The sequence below is a fragment of the Talpa occidentalis genome, unplaced genomic scaffold (assembly GCF_014898055.3).
Source record: "Talpa occidentalis isolate TD23 unplaced genomic scaffold, MPIMG_talOcc4v2.1 talOcc4.16, whole genome shotgun sequence".
NCBI lineage: Eukaryota > Metazoa > Chordata > Mammalia > Eulipotyphla > Talpidae > Talpa > Talpa occidentalis.
The window spans coordinates 53,177,507-53,194,037 of NW_023601653.1; the positions used below are offsets into that span (position 1 = coordinate 53,177,507).

The 16,531-nt window shown below is 39.2% G+C and overlaps 1 protein-coding gene across 17 annotated transcripts in view; it reads left to right on the top strand.

Moving 5' to 3' along the window:
* SOX5 (SRY-box transcription factor 5) overlaps window positions 1-16,531 on the top strand; it is a 1,024,531-nt gene that overhangs the window by 651,454 nt on the left and 356,546 nt on the right. The window contains exon 1 of one of the 17 annotated variants that reach the window (XM_054696389.1): window positions 4,790-5,062. The exons of the other annotated variants lie outside the window; for them this stretch is intronic. The gene's annotated coding sequence lies outside the window, so the exon portion shown is untranslated. Of the gene's footprint in view, window positions 1-4,789; window positions 5,063-16,531 lie in introns of those variants that run through there. 17 annotated transcript variants of the gene reach the window in all.

The window sequence follows — 16,531 nt, forward strand, 5'->3', positions numbered from 1 at the left end:
TTGCACTTTGTCGAAAGCTTTCTCAGCATCCTATTGATATATTCATATTGGTTTTTATATTTCTTTTTGTTGATGTGTTGGATAACGTTGATTGATTTTCGGATGTTAAACCATCCTTGTGCCCCTGGAATGAATCCAACTTGGTCGTGGTGAATTATCTTATGGATACATTGTTGGATTCTGATAGCTAAAATTTTATATGAGGATTTTTGCATCAGTGTTCATTAGGGAGATTGGCCTATAGTTTTCCTTTTTTGTGTTGTCCTTATTCGGTTTTGGTATTAGTGTAATATTGGCTTCATAGAACGTGTTTGGTATTGTCCCTTCCTTCTCAATTTTTGGAAGAGTTTGTGAAGGATAGGCACTAATTCGTCTCTGAATGTTTGGTAGAATTCATTTGTAAATCCATCAGGTCCTGGGCTTTTGTTTTTGGGAGGTTTTTAATTACCATTTCAATTTCGCTGCTTGTAATTGGTCTGTTTAGGTGTTCTATTTCTTCTTTATCTAGCTTTGGGTGATTGTAGAGTTGTAGGAATTTGTCCATCTCTCTAGATTGTTGAACTTGTTTCCATATAACTGTTCATAGTAGTTACTGATTATTCTTTTGATTTCTGCTGTGTCCGTTGTGATTTCTCCTCTTTTCATTTATGATTCTGTGTATTTGTGCTTTCTCCCTTTTTCCTTGTGAGCCTGGCTAGGGTTTGTCTATTTTATTTATTTTTTCAAAGAACCAGCTCTTGGTTTCATTGATCTTTTGGATTGTTTTTTAGTTTCAATTTCATTTATTTCTGCTTTGGTTTTTATTATTTCTTTTCTTCTACTGGTTTGGGTTTTTTGTTGTTCTTTTTCTAGATCTTTGAGCTTCGAGATTAGGTTGTTTCTTTGAGTTCTTTCTTGTTTTTTGATGTGAGCTTCTATTGCTATATATTTTCCTCTTATTACTGCTTTTGCTGCATCCCATACATTTAGGATATTGGTGTCCTCCTGTCATTCAATTCAAAGAATTTTTTAATTTCTTCTTTGATCTCCTCGTTAGTCCAGTGGTCTCCAGTAGTGTGGCTTTTAATCTCCATGAGGTAGGATAGTTCCTTGCCTTCTTTTTATGATTTATTTCTAGTTTGATGCCTTCGTGGTCAGAAAAGATGGTTGGTATGATTTCAATCTTGGTGTATCTGTTGATGTTTGTCTTGTGCCCCAGTATGTGATCGATCCTGGAGAATGATCCGTGTGCGCTTGAGAAAAATGTGTACTCCGTTTTTTTTGGGTTTAGTGTTCTATAGATGTCTGTTAAGCCCAAATGCTCTAGGTCTTATTTAGAGCTTTAGTTTTCTTTACTTATTTTTTGTCTTGTTGATCTATCCATTGTTGATAGTGGTGTGTTGAAGTCTCCCACTACATATGTGTTTTCTCTGATGTCTGTTTTCAGAGAGGACAACAGTTGTCTGATATATTTTGGTGCTCTTCGTTTGGTGAGTATATGTTAATGAGTGTTATTTCTTCTTGAAGTATTGTCCCCTTAATCATAATGTAGTGACCATTGGGGTCTCTTTTTTATTTTTTTGAGTTTGAAGTCTGTTTATCTGATATATATAGCTGTTCCTGCTTTCTTTTTTGGCCCATTTGCTTGTAGGATTGTTTTCCATCCTTTGACTTTGAGCCTATTTTTATCTTTGTAGCTAAATGTGTTTCCTGGAGACAGCAAAAGGTTGGGTTTTGTTTCTTAATCCAGGCTGCAACTCTGTGTCTTTTTATTGAAGAGTTTAGTCCATTTACATTTAGAGTTAATATTGATATGTTAGCATCTGTATTTGCCATTATGTTGTCTTTCCTTGATTTTATTTATTTATTCTTTTAATAACTTTTTTTTTTTTTTTTGTCTTTCGTTGTTATTCGTCCCTCTGAGGTTCTGGCTTTAGGATTCCTTGTAGTATTTTTTGGAGTGGGGGTTTAGTTCGCAATGAAATTCCGGAGTTTCTCTTTGTCTGGGAAGGTCCATATTCTTTCTTCATGGAGGAAAGAGAGCTTTGCGGGATAGAGTATTCTTGGTTGGCATCTGTTTTCTTGGAGTCTGTTGACTATGTCCCTCCACTCTCTCCTTGCCCGTAGTGTTTCTTCAGAGAAGTCTGATGTCAGCCTGATTGGTTTTCCTTTGAATGTTATCTGTTTCTTCCCTCTTGTCAGCTTCATTATTTTTTCCTTGTCCTGGATTCTTGGGAGCTTTACTATTATGTGTCTTGCTGTGTTTTTCCTTTCGTCGTGGAAGTTTGGTGTTCTTCTTGCTTCTTGTATATCAATTTTCAGCTCCTTCTTCTCATTTGGGAAGTTCTCTTCAATTATATCCATGAATATTTTCTCTGTTCCTACATCTCTCTCCTCTCCTTCTGGAATTCCTATAACTCTTATATTCCTTTCCTCATGGAGTCAGATAGTTCCCGAAGTCTTTCTTCATTCTTTTTCCTTCGTACTTCTCTTTCTTTTCTGTTTTGGTTCTTTTTATTTCTGTGTCTTCAAGATTACTTATTCGTTCTTCCATTTCATCTATTCTGCTTTCATTGCTTTTCCCAGAGTTCTTTAGTTCCTCCATTAATTCTTTGATCTCCTGCATTTCTCTTACTTCCCTCTTTAGGGACTCAATTTCCTTCTTCTGATCTATCACTTTTTTAATCATGGCAATTTTAAATTCTCTTTCTGGAAGGCTCAGAAGTTCTTCCAAGTTGCTGTCGTTGCAATCTGGGGAGTGGTTTTCTTTTTGTGGTGTGCTTCTTTCCTGAGGAGTTTTTAGGTTGCGTGTGGTTCTTCTACTCCCTACTGTCTGTTTTCTAATTTGTCGTATGCGTTGGGACACTGTGTTGCTCGGACTGACTGACATCTTGGGTGAACTTCTCCGCTCCCTCTGGCTCTTCCAGGAGCCATCTCTGTCTTCTGGGGGAGCTTTCTGCTGGTTTTAGGCAGTTTTTACTGAAGAAATGTCCCTGTTCTCAATGGCGAAGCGGGATGCAGTCCCTGCGCTCCGGTTTCAGGCACACTCTTCTGCGCACCCCGGTCTGCCCCGGACGTGGGTGCCTGCTCCTCTGTGGGCTCAGACTGCTGGTCGGAAGGGGCCTGGCGTGAATAACTTCCCGGCTGGCCACTGGGTCCTCCAGAAACCTGCCCTTTTCAAGCAGTCTTAAGAAATTTCCTGTTCTTATAGGGTGTTAGTGACTTTTTTTTTCCTGGTCGCTAGGTGGCGCCAGAGATCTCTCCTATTGTCCTTGGGGGCTGTTTTTCGCCTCCCCCACCCCGTGGGACAGAGAACAGAGCGGGAATGGTAGGGTACACCTCAACAGCTTTGGGTGCTGTGTCTGCCTTGTGCCCACCGTCGTGGAGAAACACGCCCCGAATTTTCGTGCCCCGGGTCTCAGTTCAAGCCCTCAGTCCAGGACGCGGGCTGTAGCCCAGTTCAGTGGGCGCGGAATGGCGCCTTTTGCACAGCTCCCGTGCCTGGGCGCCTGGTTCCTGCTCACTCAGGGAGGGACCTTCACCTCAGTGAGGACCTCCGCGCGTCTCCCCGCAAGCCTAGGTCGTCTCCCGCAAGCCTAGGTCGCAGGCGCGGGACCTGGGCAGCCGCGATCCCGGTCTGCACTTGCTTTTCAAGCGCGCCGAGCGCGCCGCGTTTCCGCGCAAGCTTACCGCAGCCCGGGCTGTGTGCGCGTCTCCCGGGGTCTTTGTTCTTCTCTAATGGCGCCCGGAGCGTTCGCTCACCGCCGCGGTGGATCCTGCAGGGTTCGCCTCAGCTCCGTTCACGGGGTGTGGTGGCTGCAATAGTTCCTTTCCACTCACAGGTCCCGCTTGCTGCGTCGTTTGTTCTTGTGGGTCGTTTTGGTTTGTTGTTTCCTCCTCTCTGCCGGTGGGAGAGTGCCGCCTCTGTGGGCGGGGGAGGGAGCAGGGTCTGCGCTTCCCTCCCTTCTAGTCCTCTTTTATGGCCAGTTTCTTCTTCGGGCAGTTCGCTGGCGTCACCTTGTTATGTCTTCCGTGTCCCAGTTCTCACTGGGACCTGCCGCTTTTCCTCCCTATTACTTTTTTTAATGGGAGATCTTACTCGCAGCGTCTCCTCACCGCCATGTTGCTCCGCCCCCTCAGTATTTATATTTTTTATAATAAATGAATTTGTACTTTCATACACTTTGGCTTAGAGATGAAGGCATGCAAAAAATTATGTTTCAGGGGTTTAGAAATTCAGATATCCAATAAAGGAAAGGTTTTATACATCTTTCTGATGTCAATTTGTTGGGCTATAATATTAAAGAGTTCTGTTTTTTTTAAGATTTATTTATTTATGCATACAAGAGCTGGGGTACAGGCCAGAGACGCGGGGAGTGAGAGGATTCACCAGAGACTGAGCGGGGAGCAGAGCAGGCAGACTGACCAAAGTACACTGCTGAGAGGAGCAGCAGGTGAGACAGGAGAGGTCTGCTGTGCCATGTGAGTTGCTCCCTGGCCGGCCGGGGATTGAACTTATGCTGTAATGGCTGTGGGTTGCTTCATAGTGCTGTGCTTAACACCCTGCACCACCAGGGAGACCCTAAAGAGTTCTATTTCAATTAAATTGTGACTTGTCGAATCCCATAAATTTCCTTGGCCGCACACAAGTACTGAGCTCCATTAAGGCCAGAAAGGAAAATCCACAATTCTCCTTCAAAAGGGACTTCTAGTAATATATACCGGATCTCTGAGACTCAGTTTTCTTGGCTGCCTGAACTCAGTGCTGGTCCTGTGTTTTTCCTGATATCTGGCCCTACTCAGACTTCTTGGCTTTTACTCCCTATTTTTAGAGGCCAATATGGCTTCTCTTCAGATTGTGTTGCCTCCTTCCCTGGGAGTCTGTGCTGTAACCCAGTGTGCGTCCTCTCTCGCCCAACCGATTTTCACTGGGAGCTCCATGACTGTTAAGTGCCCTGGTTCCGTGCTCTCTGGCTGCCTCTTGATGCTCCTTTTACTTGGGAGTGCATTCCAAAACGATGGACACGAAATCATTTGGGTTCTGGAAAATATAACATCCTTTTGGAGTCAAATGAATTTCAAGGTGAGCAGCCTTGTGAGTTTGTTAAGAATCACTGTATTTTGTTGAACATATTATTTAAACACACTGAAAGATGTGGTTTGGTTATTGCTCAAGGGCTTTAAAGTATGTCACTTATAGCAAACTACCAAGTTTTTGAAGACCAAGTGAAATAAAACAATTACTATTTTGTGTATTTGTTAAGGATGACTTTTAATACCATGGTTTTGTTTTGTTTTTGGATGAGGTAACATGTTTTTAAACTATAATGGACAGTGATTTGTAGGTAGTATACAGTCTCTGAGGTGAAATAGGAACAGTAACTTTCTGATGTGATCATCATTTTAGTAAAGTGAAATATTTTCCATTAATTATGAAATGTACACTCTCAGATCTTGGGTCTTGTAGCCCTTCATGTCTGTGTGTATGTGTCCATATAGAGTCGGATGAAAAAGAAGCTGTGAGAGAGACAGCAGGAGAGAAAGAGGGGAAAGAGAAAGAAAGAGGTGGTGACTTGGAGACAAATAGACAAAGTGACGAAAATGACAAGGAGTACCTTCAATAAAATACCATGGATTCTTCACAAAAGTGATATGCTTGCATTGGAAAGAAAAACCCCACTTTCTCTCATAAGTAGAAAGCCCCACTTTCTCTTACAAGTAGAAATTAGCAGAGATGCAAGAACTTTATTTTGTAGCTTATTTTGGGTAAACTTGAGTGGTTATTTTGATGGTTATGGGCAATGAAAAGGGTCTTTAAGGGTCTTTACTAACTTAGAAGAATTTTTAATAAAGTTGATACATGTAATCCAACCTATAATCCTTTTGGAAAAACTAAGGCATGTGTGGTTTTTAAATCATGGTTGTTAATTCTAATTGTCCTAATTTCTGTCTTTATTTCTTTTAGCTAGATTTTTTCTTTTTATTTTGTATTGAAGATAATACATAAGAATCATAAATTCTTCAACCTATTAACTAAAGTACGTCTGTTTCTCAAGTCCTCTTTGAAATGGGCTTCTTAGCATCTCACTCTCTTCTGAAGTTGTGAATCTGCCAATCCAAGTTTTTAAAAACTGTGCTCCTTACGAGCAGAATTTATGGGCAATGTTACAAGTACAATTAGAAATTTTTTAAAGATTTTATTTATTCATTTATACAAGCACTGGGTACAGTCAGAAGTGCGGGAGGGTGAGAGAATTCACCAGAGCCAGAGCTGGGAGCAGAACAGGCAAAGGACAGGACCGAAGTACACTGCTGAGGGGAGCAGTGGGCGGCAGGAGAGGTCTGCGCGCCATGTGGGACCCTTGCCGGTGGCTGGGGATTGAACCGGTGCTGCAGAGGCTGTGGGCAGCTTCGCAGCCCAGCGCTCAACCACTGTGCCACCAGGGGAGGCCCTAAAAATACATTTTGACAGTATTTACTTTTAAAAATCAAATCTATGTTGAAGGTAATGCTTGACTTTTTAGGACATAAATGAATAATGTAATGCATTAAAACAAATTGCTATTTTAAAAAAGCCGGATTTTTTACTATACAAATATAACCCATAAATTTAGTTGTTCTTAGTGGAGTATTAACTAAAAGTAGATTAAAACTTTGAATTGAGATTTTATATTTTTATAATATTTGCTTTTTCCATGTAGTTGATTTCTTGCCTGAAAAATGCAGCTTACTTTTTTCCTTCTCCTCCCAGTGCACATATTTCAGGCTCTAGCAAATCCTAGTAAACAAAGGAAAAAAATATGTTTAATGTCTCTTTTTCCTAGTTTATTGATGGGAGAAACTTTCTTCTCAAAACAACCATTTACTTCTTGGAAGATATATTATTTAACACAGTACTGAAAATGCCTGTGTACAGAGAATATAAATGTATGAGTGAGGAGTACCACTCCTGATTGAACCAAATTAAAGAGTAAGAAAATCATAATAAATGAATATGAGCTAGTTAATAATTAAGAAGTCATTCTGATGTCACAAAAACATTACATTAATTTTGGAATTGGAAAACTGGCAAGTTACTTACTCTTAGAGAGCTTGTTTCTTATCTGTAGCCTTTCTGACTGATCCATAGTATCTATTCAAGTATGGTTGTATTAGGTGTTCATAGCTAGCATTCCCTGTGATGGGTTGGTGATTGGTTAGGTGCTGGCTGTATATGCTATACTAACCTATATACTGTCTTAATTATCTTTAACCACAGGTGGTTGTGAGGATTAAATGAGTGAAATAAAATCTTATGTAATTTTGTCATCACAACATACACAAGTATAACACTTAAACACTTTGTTTCAAGATATGTTTATTTGGGGGGAATTTGGGACAGACAAGTCAGCCTTCCGTCACTTCCTAAAAGTTGTTACTGAATTTCAAAAAGATTTTGGTAACATATTTTTTTAAAAAGATTTATTTATTTATACAAGAAGGGTACAGGCCAGAGGCATGGGAGGGTGAGAGGATTCACCAGAGACAGAGTGGGGAGCAGCACAGGCAGACAGACTGAAAACACTGCTCAGGGAAGCAGTGGACGAGACAGGAGAGGTCTGCCTCGCCATGTGGGTATTTCCCTGGCCAGCCGGGAATCAAACCAGTGCTGCATAGGCTGCGGACAGCTTCAGAGCGGTGCACTCAACCCCCTGTGCCACCAGGGAGGCCCAGTAACATAACATAATTTTTGGCATTGAATAGAAACATTGAAATAATTTAATTTGGTTATAAACCTCTCCTAATTTAAAAACAGTACTTTAATAACTACCCTACAAAGAGATTACTACTTAGTATTTGCATTATTATTCATCTTCAGTTTTAACTGTACCTTGAGGTGGCATTCTGAAAGGAATGTCTTTTTTGGCACCTATCACTAAATTACCAAATTATATACTAGAATTGCATGTGAAGTTTCTCTTGTTATTTAAGAGAGAAGTATTACAGAAGATGATGTCAGGGACCAGCTATGAACCACTTTATTATTGTGTTAATATTAAGGAGATATTAAAGACTTGCAACAATGTATATTACTTGGGGCCTCCCCTGGTGGCGCCTCGGTTGAGCGCTGAGCTGCTGGGCTGCAAGGCTGCCCGAAGCCTCTGCAGCGCCGGTTTGTTCTGCTGCCGCTGGTGAGGGTCCCATAAAACAAAAACAAAAACAAAAACCAAAATACAACAAAAAAAAACCCCCAAACAAACAATGTATATTACTTGCTCTTTTTAAATTTTTTTTTAAGAAGTGGAGTACATGCCAGAGTCATGGTGGTGGGGGGGGGGGCGGTGAGAAGATTCACCAGAGAGTGGATAGCAGAGCAGGCAAATGTACCGAAACACACTGCTAAGGGGAGTAGCAGGCAAGACAGGCGAGGTCTCTGCGCCATGTGGGTTGCTCCCCAGCCAGCCAGGGATCGAACTCACTACACAAAGGCCACAGACAGCCTCACAGTGCTGAGCTCAACCCCTTGCGCCACCAGGGAGGCCCTGTATTACTTGTCCTTGACAAAACTAAATCTGTTCAGTAAATTAATTCACATACAGCAACATAGAAGTAAAAAGGCATCATATGCATTTCTATTTTATTTTTTTTTTAATTTTTATTTTTTGAACATTTATTTATTTTATACAAGAACCGGGGTACAGACCAGATGCACGGGAGGGTAAGAGGATTCACCAGAGACAGAGAGGGGAGCAGATCAGGCAGATATACTGAAATACACTGCTGAAGGGAGCAGCGGGTGAGACAGGAGAGGTCTGCTGCGCCATGTGGGATTCTTGCCCGCTGGCAGGGATTGAACCCGTGCTGCAGAGGCTGCGGACAGCTTCACAGTGTGGCACTCAACCACCTGCACCACTAGGGAGGTCCTATTTTTTTAATTTTTAAAAATATTTATTTATTTATACAAGAACTGGGGTACAGTCAGAGGCATGTGAGCATGAGAGAATTCACCAGAGACAGAGTGGGGAGAAGAACAGGCAGATGACCAAAAACACTGCAGAGGGGAGCAGCGGGTGAGACAGGAGAGGTCTGCCACACCATGTGGGTATCTTCCTGGACGGCCGGGAATTGAACCTGTTCTGCAGAGGCTATGGACCGCTTTATAGTGTGGTGCTCAACCCACTGCGCCACCGGGGAGGCCCCATATGCATTTTTAGTGTGTGAGAAAAAGTCCATTGAATTTTACCTATATAGAGAGCATAATTATTGTGGTGATGTGTGAAACCATAATTGTGGTTTGTGGCTATATTATGAGAACAGGACAAAGCTATGATAATTGAAAATTTCAAATTCATGTTAACATGTTTGTAATAATTTATTTGCATAATGCATGGAAAATATACCATGGCATAAGTTTCTATTAACTTATTTTATGAGACTAAAATAAACTTAAAATGAAAATTATGTGGATTTCACTATATGAGTTTAACCAAGCCTCTGTCAGGTGGAAAATGTTGACTAAGTATTAATTGTTAAATGACTTAATCTAACTATTAGTGGTTAATAGTAGTTTAAATATTGATAAAAATGTCCCTGCTATATTCATTCTGTGAATTTCTTGTTACTTTTTTTTCAAACCTTTTCCCCTTGTATTTAGTATTTTAGCAAGTACTCATCCTCTAAGGATTATAGTAAATTGAAAGTAAAATACTAATGGCCTGCTAATTACAGAACTTACAAATGCTGTAGTATTTCTTCATTGCATCTGATTGTAACATATATCAATTTTACTCATAGCTGAGGAACATTTGGTAGGAAAAATATAACATTACCTTAGCATTTTTGATGTTTCCACTAATTTCACTTTAATTCTTCAATTTGTATAAGAGATGTTATTTAATAGGATATTTAAAAATTTAGCTTTGAACATTTTATTCTACATGTTGCCTGTGGGATTTTTTGAGAGTAAAGTATCTTGGGGTGGTAGAAAATTAGGAAAGCTTCCCATGGCATTCATAGGCTGACAAAGCAGTAACTGTACAGTATGTCTAACATGAAAGAGGTGATGTGACATTCTTCAGATGGCTTCATGTGGTTAAATTCATAACAGAATTTTGATATTTCTATTACCTTCATACACTTTAAAAATTACTTATATTTTTACATTGTTATTAATTTTTGGACAGTATTTGATTTCTTCCCTCAGGCGCAGTACCTGTAGTTCTCCCACCACCACAGCACTTGAGATCCATCTCCTCTGTCCCTTATGCTCATGTTTTGATCCCCCTTCCCTGCTGTGTGCCTCAGATCTATGGTCAGCTTGCAAGTTTTTTCTTTTTCTTGACCCTTTGTTCAGTTTCTCTATATTCTACATGTAAGTGAAACTATCGGATATTTATCTTTTTCCTTCTGACTTTTTTCACTTAGCATAATTCCTCCCATCTCCATCCATGTTGTAGCAAATGACTTTCATATACTTTTGAGAACACTTAAAAACACAAATATACATAAATATTTTAGCACAATTCAATTGATATTTGTTGAGAATTCACTAACTGCAAAATATTTTCAAGGCATTATTTGGGAGAAAATCAACAGCTTTCACTTGAAAAATAGAAAAAAGTTCATGTAAATATTACATGATTACATTATGTAACAACTATCATAGCTACTCACAAAATATCATGGGAACTTAATGAAGGTAAAAACAGCTTCAAACTGAGAAACTGAAAGATTATGAACAGCTGCTGGTTTTTCAGCTGGGTCCTGGTGGTTGTATAGGCACTTGAATTACCTGGCATAGTGTCAAAAGATTGAGCATCAGTATGAACAAACTATGTGATCATGTGCAATTTTGGACAGGGCAGGAATCTTCTGTGATAAAGAATCCTACAGGGTGTACAGCAAACCCAGGATTTAGAGGGAACCAAACCCCCCGGGTGACCGTTTCCTAGGCAGTGGAACAGAATTAGTGTTCAGCTGGGGCATAGATTGCAGATGACATTTTATGTCAGTATGTGTTTTGGTCATGATCCTTCCTAATTTAATAGCTGCTGATAATGCCACAGCATCCTTGTACCCTCCTGTAAGTACATTCTTAATGTTTAAGGAGTTTTATTAAACAATCAGACCTTAATCTGACTTCCTGCCTACTTAAGCTCCCATGTATTTAGCTATTTATCAATTCCATCTTATACCTTAGTCTCTAGCCATTCTACTTCCATCAGTTCTATGACCTTTTTGTTATGACTTCATCCTTTGTTGTTTTCCTTTGACAAATAGGGAGTCATGAACTCCTCCGATGACTTCCACTCTGTAGGACTTCTTTCCTCTGGATTTATGGTGTTTCTCGCAGTTGTCTTCACTAGATCGTGTTGTCTTTAGAGTGTGAGTGCATCAGCTAAGTTGAGCTAAGTTTCATCAAACATGTCTCTTCCCTCAGACCAAGCACATAATTGACATTCAAGAAATGTTGAAGGGCCTCCCCTGTGGCACAGTGGTTGAGCACTGGGCTGCGAAACTGCCCGCAGCCTCTGTAGCACAGGTTTGATCCCGGGATGCCGGCGAGGGTCCCACATGGTGCGCAGACCTGCTGCGCCTGCTGCTCCCCTCAGCAGTGTTTTTCTTCAGTCTGCCTGTTCTGTTACCCGCTCTGGTGAATTCTCTCACCCTCCATGCTTCTGATTGTACCCATTGCTTGTATGAATAAATCTTTAAAAAAAAAAAGAAAAAAAAAAGAAATGTTGAATTGGACTGAATTTTCAAACAATACATATTTAATAGCAGTTGAATTTACATATTTTTAATGTACTGCTATACATGATGCATGTTACTCATACCTGTTATGGAAACTCATTTATCTCTGGGATCTCATTTTCTCTGTATTGTCTGAAGAGTGGTTTGACCTTCAGGTATGGATATGAAGCAAACTGTAGTAAATCATAGAGAGAAATATTTGTAGGCACAAGTGACCTGTGAATGCAGGAGCATTTCCTGTTCTCTTTATATTCACAGAAATAGAATTTTTTTTTCTTGACATGAAGCCTGGGTTTATTTTGTTAGTTGCTATTTCTAAATTTAAAGGGGGATGATACAAGCACTGTGTGGGGGTGAAATTTCAAAATCAGTATCTTTTGAAGAATCTTAGTATTATTCTTATATTCTAAATGATATATTGGTAATGAGTGGCAGCATGGTACTAGACACTTTGTTCTTTCCTTTTTTTTTTTTTTAAATCAAGACTGTACAGGAAGCTATGTTGGCAACCACCACATTGGGTGGGATTCAGGAGGAGGTATAGTAGAAAGGAGTGAAAACAATGATTGCTTTGGTCTTTTTTAAGGAGGAACACACTGGCTAGTTTATAGTATTATTCCTCTCTGAAAAAAGTGAGAGCCCAAGGGGAAATTGTCCGGTGTGTGGACTGGTTCATTTTTTTTTAGCCTTGCAGACTGTAATCATTTCTGTATTCTTTGCCCTTAATGAAATAATTGTTATATGCTGGAAGTTAGTGATTGCCGTTTTGGATAGAATGAAGGAGTTTAGAAAAAAATAAATTAGTAATGGAGTGGCGGGGAAGAAAAGACAGAACAGCTTTTCTGTTTTCCGGTTTGGATTCTGCTAGTGGCTTTGCTGCCTTGCCTGCAGTGATGGGTATTGCCAGAACTTAGGGAAAAACAAAGCTAAAATGGCAACATCTCTTAGGAAAATCTGTAAGATTGTAAGAAGGCTGGGTGGTTGTGGGGAGTGTGAGTTGGAGAGCAGATGCCTTTGGTCTGAGTTTCAGTCCTCACAGTCTGTTTGCTTTCTTGCTTTGAAATATTTTTTGTTTCTACCTCCTTGGTTTACAGGGAGCTGGGGAGGCTCGTTTTTGTTGTTGTTTTGAAATGTAAGTTTGCCAACAAGTGAAACAGAAAATAACTGCTGTGACAGACATGTCCTCTAAGACCTTTGCTTCTGAGGGAAACACCTCTGTTCCATGTTTAAAAACAGAGGCCCCAATATTGGGATACCAGACTTTTTTTTTTTTTCTCTGCAGTGCAATTTAAAAATGTACAATTGTCCCTTTGAATTTTTCTCTTTTTTAAAAAGGTCATATCAACTTTGAGGTTGTAGAGCAGCAGCTTTGCTTCTTCCATGATTTGCTTTGTTATTTATTTATTTTTTCTTTTTTAATTCTTAGGGCAGACTGTGCTAGTGCTGAACAGCTGCTTTAAATTCTACTTATGAACGGAAATTTGAGGTTTTTAAAATGCTCTTATTTAATCATGATCAGACCTTCTCTGATTGATGCAGTGCTCCTGTTGATTATTTTTATACTTTTTTATTAGGCTTCTTTGGCAGTACAGAGCCTATTCTAACTTAGATTCCCTTTGAAAGAGTGGGCTGAGTTGATTATGTACCAGTAATTATTTAAACAGTATAGATGGAAGAATTACTTTATGTATTTGAACAATCACACAACAAATACTTTATGTGTCAAACACTGTTAACCCCAGGTATATACATGGCTTCTGTCCTCACAAAGAAGCCCATCTAACTAGTAGTTTACCTAATTATCTAATTAAAAACTGTATCTTTCCTTTGTACAACGTATGTTATCAGCTTGGTTTATAGACCATATCTTCATGAACAACATTTTTTTTTTGTTTTGTTTTGAATAATGCTCTGGGTCCATTGTACATTTATTTTACAAGCTGCTTATTTTGGGATCGTGAAAGTTATTAGGGAAAATTTAGCTCTAGATAAGTATCTCAGATTTCATCTACTAGTGTGCTTCTTTATCCTCACTTCTCAATAGTTTTCAGCAGGCGCGTCTCACCAGGGGTAGGTTCACGGACCCATCTTGTGGCATTTTTCTTCTTTTTTGCTCTTCATGTGAAGATGCGTGGAGACAGTGTGAGGAAGCCTCCTTCACTTCACATGTAATTTGTGTGAAAGTCGTGATTCCTCTGCTCAGCTGAGACCTAAATCTAAATGAGAGATAGACAGCAGAAGTGAAAATGCCATTGACTCTTGATGGAAGTTTTGTTTTAGAGGTTTGTTTCAGATTAGTATTTTACTAATCCAGAGAACTGCCACGCTAGGCTATCCTCTTATTCCTGTAAAGACTAAACGAGGCAGTCTTCAAGCCTTTCTCTTGAAATACATTGAGGGTCATTTCAAGTGAAATAAAAAAAAAATGTGGGAATTAGAAAACTATTTTAGGTAAATTAAAATTAAACAAATGACATGTCATTAGGAATATGGATCCCTTCCTGTTGCATTTGGCAGAACATTTTTTATTGTATTACAAAATTTCCTTTTAGAAGCTTATTCCAGCTAATACTTAATTTTTTTTTTCCAGTAGAGATGAGAAAATCTACTTCAGAGGAGTGCATGCCATCAGTGAATAGACTTTTAGGCAACAGGAGTGCTGATTAAATCAACGGTGATATTTGGCAACAGGACTACTGACAATAGATTGGATTTATAGCAGAGTCTACTAATCATGTGTGCAGGATTTTCTGGGACAATTTTAATGTCAGATATTGCAATAAATTATCCAAATCATTCAAAGATTTAAGCATTTTGGAGTCTAAATTATGTTTTCCAGACTGTCTTACTCACTTTTTAGTGGTACCAATGTATTTGCCAGAAGATATGTCATTTTTGGTAGATTCATTTTGGTTAAAAATACTTTCTGTACTTAATACACATCATAGAATCTGCGGTGGAAACTGCATAGTGGACTGTATGGCCAAGTCTCAGGATGGAATCTTGCCCTATTGCCTACCAAAGGTGTGACTTTGGGAAATTCACTTCATCTCTCTTCATTAGCTCCCTGAAACACAAGTAGGGACAGGACTAATTACAACTAGTTGTGGGGTTGTGAACAATTGATCCTTCTTCGGTAGGTAGTTTGATATATAATAAGCACGTAGATAGGTAGACATAGAGCTACAATGCATTTAGTGTGGTGTGTTGGGTGCTGTGTAAGTACTGGGTATACATTTCTATTACCATAGTTAAGTGAAAGAACTGTAGCTTAAGTGACAACAGATCTGGAGATTTTCTGGGGTAGTTCTAATGTTAAATATTCTATTCATTGTTGGGTTTAGCATTAAATGAGTGTTCTCGGCCCTGCCTGGGGGCGCAAGGGGTTAAGCACCACACTATGAAGCAATATGCAGCCTCTGCAGCATGAGTTAGATCCCTGGCCGGCCAGGGAGGAAACCCACATGGTGTCGCAGACCTCTCCTGTCTCGCCCACTGCTCCCCTCTGCAGTGTATTTCAGCCAGCCTGCCTGTTCTGTTCCCCACTCTGTCTCTGGTGAATCCTCTCACTGCCTGCATCTCTGGCCTGTACCCCAGCTCTTGTGTGCATAAATAAAGAAATCTTTAAAAATAAATAAATTAAATAAATAAATGAATGTTCTCAATGGAATAACTATTATTTATCTTTTGATTCTACTAACAGTAAAATTTTCACAAAAATCCACATTTGTGGGTTTCCTCCCATTTGGGGGTTTTGGTTACATACTTTGGCTAATAATTCCACCTGAAAAACCATAAACCTGAGCAAGGTTACAGCAGCCACTCTTACTATGGGTGTGTGATCTGCAAGTTTTTCCAGTGCCCATGACACATCCATACACTACAGAGCTTTGCCCAGTTTACTCTGCACTCACTGGTCTTACCTTTCCAGTGCCTTTTGGTCCCTAGATTTTTTGCTTCCCAGTTTTTGGTTGAATTTTGAAAATAATGTTGACTGTTTTAGGCAAAATGCTAATAAAAATCAATGATATAGAGACATTATGCTCTTTTATATAACCCCCTGACCCTAAGCAGGTCAAACATTTGAATGGTGTAATCAAATGTGGCAGAACCTTATACCAAATCCTTACACCTAGAAATATAGTCAGCAAACAGATATCCAGAATCATTACCTGACATGAGTTGGGAGGGGGAGGAGTTTTCATTTTTAGTTTTTCGTTGATCCTAAGATTTTAATGATATGGTTTCAGACTTACTACTAGTCCTGTATAGTAGAAGATTCCATGACACTTAGGGAGATGAGAGAGGATATTTAAATTGCATCTCCAAGTTATCCCAAATTAGAAATCTCTAGGAACCATATGCTTTGAAATAGAGTAAAGAAAAAAAATTGAGATAAAACACCCAAAAAGTTCACTAGGAAATGGAAAACCCGAAAGTTAAGGAAAATGCTAGAGTTGTATTGTTACTAGGCATAAAATATCTCTGCATATATTTATATTAAATGTCAGTTCTTTCTAATAGCTTCAAAGAAGATTGAGTAAAGATTAATCATTTCAAATCTATCAGTAGCATTAGAATATAGTTCATATAACCTACTAACAGTTTTGTAGAATTATCTTAAAATGAAGGAGAGTATACTGTATAATATAAAATATTCACATTATTGTTAGCTTCTCATATACTTATTTATACTTACTCAGATGTCCAATTGGTGACTTTTCATGAAACTCCTTATTTACACTCTTATAATTTCTATTTTCTAACACTTTGTACATCACCTTAGACCCATTAAATTCTCTTGCTCACCATAATAAAT